Below are 2,005 nucleotides of genomic sequence, written 5' to 3'. Positions count from 1 at the left end.
CGAAACTTGGACACAGTTCTTGCATCGTGGACACCGGGCCTACTACAGCTTACTACAGCTATTGTAGATCGGGCATAAAGGTTATTCTACATAGAAGTCGTAGTCGTGAGTTGTAAGAAATTGACCAATCACAGATTGAATATTCTCCTCAACTTTGAATGTGATTGGTCAATTTCTTACAACTCACGACTATGACTTCTATGTAGAATAACCTATGTAAGGTGTCGACGTGTGACGTGTAGTTTACACCGACAGGCGGTGGAAAGAAATCTCGCCGAGAAAGAAATGGAGTATTTTAAAAGCAGCCTGAAATCCGTCTTAGGAACCGCTCCCGCCGGTACGCAGCCGACGGGTGCCGATACGGTGAGTGGGAACCGATGAATATTTCATGTTTTCACGCGCCGGAGGAAGGTTACTTTCCTATGTTTTGAACGAACCTCGTAAGCGCTTTCGCTGCTAATTATCCGATAAAGCTTCCTGGCTGACGGACTTAATTACAGGTAGCTCACGACGCCGTTTCTTTTACAATATTTCTGTAACACAGATGGAGAGACTAGTGGACAGACTGCAGTCTTCTATTCTGCTGTACGACGGAAGAGATGCCTGCCGTGCGCTCAAGGCGTTATCACGCACGTATCGCGTGGAGGTGGGTGCTTAGAAAATGGACGAGCTCAGGCAGGTGCTGGAGATTGACAGGACAGATTACGAGATAATCGGCCTGGCTTTAGATACTCTGTGCAATATAACGAATCCTGAAACATTCAACGAAGAAGGTATAACACTGCGTTATTTCTTTGGCATAATCAATTTTACGTCTGATCGCCTCGCGTTATTTCAGTCGATAAACACGGCTCCAAGAACCAAATAGGGGAACAGTTTACAGAAATATTCATTAAGCACTCGGACAGTGTTGGTTTGTGGCTGACATTTCTCAAGGAGTTTGACTTCCGTGTCAGGTGGCCAGCGCTGAAGCTACTGACGCATTTGCTGGCGAATAGATCTAAAGATATTCAGGAAATAATTCTGGTCAGCCCTATGTGTGTCTCTAAACTGATGACTGATGGATTTGCTGAGTGACAACAGAGAAGTTATACGCAATGATGTATGTTAAATTTATTATTTTTGAACAAACGCTTCTGGAATAGTAAGAGCTTTGCTTGTAACATGTTATTTATACTTGCTATATAGGTCTTGTTGCTGCTCATTCAATTGACAAAAGGCAATGCTGACATACAAAAGATAGTGGCGTTTGAAAGTGCGTTTGATCGCATATTTGATGTTATTGAGCAAGAGGGCCACGCAGATGGTGGTATTGTTGTGGAAGATTGCCTCCTGTGCTGATATTAAATTTTCTCAGGGGAAACGTCAGTGACCAAGACTTCTTTAAGAAAGGTAATATACTTGTCATTGGATTTCTCTACCAACTTGTATAATTTTCGTCGTTCTGTAATAATTTTTATATTCCAACGGTACAGGTAGCTATATTCAGAAATTGACGCCAATATTCCAAATTCTCAATGAAACGAAGGATAACAATCTTGGTGGATGGAGCCCACAGAAGGTGTCCAATGTTCACTGCATGGTGCGAGTTGTAGTACGAGCGCTAGTAGCAGCGAGTCCTCCTGCTCAGGTAGCTCAAAAATATTAGCGCTATATGGAATTTACATTATTTGTCTGTTGTTACCTTTAATTAATAACAATTGTTTTGTGTGAAGGCAGTCGCAGCTTGTCAACGAACTATAAGAGCGTGCGGATTATTGCAAGCACTGTACGATATATTGATGGCTAACGGAGTTATAAACTGCCAACTCCCGACTTCACCCCCTCCATGGCAAAAACATGAAGAATACTTGATCTATTTATATATGTCGTTGCTATTTCCGATATAATTTATAACGTTAGCTAAACTTATCACAAGATGTATTTAATGTCGTTAGTCGTCTTCTCATTATTACAGTCTTTGGTTTGTATCACGAATTTTGTGTCGTTCTCGTTGTCAGGCGCG

The 2,005-nt window shown here is 41.8% G+C and overlaps 1 long non-coding RNA gene across 1 annotated transcript; it reads left to right on the top strand.

The window, feature by feature from the left end:
- The first annotated feature begins 571 nt into the window (after positions 1 to 571).
- On the top strand, positions 572 to 1,994 carry LOC112453246. The gene is made up of 5 exons (XR_003040587.1): positions 572 to 773; positions 839 to 1,102; positions 1,189 to 1,392; positions 1,476 to 1,630; positions 1,716 to 1,994. It is a non-coding gene; the product is annotated as an uncharacterized LOC112453246 (long non-coding RNA).
- Positions 1,995 to 2,005: the final 11 nt, after the last annotated feature.

The sequence above is a fragment of the Temnothorax curvispinosus genome, unplaced genomic scaffold (assembly GCF_003070985.1).
Source record: "Temnothorax curvispinosus isolate PA1 unplaced genomic scaffold, ASM307098v1 QBEX01004228.1, whole genome shotgun sequence".
Classification (NCBI taxonomy): domain Eukaryota; kingdom Metazoa; phylum Arthropoda; class Insecta; order Hymenoptera; family Formicidae; genus Temnothorax; species Temnothorax curvispinosus.
This window is presented reverse-complemented; position numbering and strand designations above follow the sequence as displayed.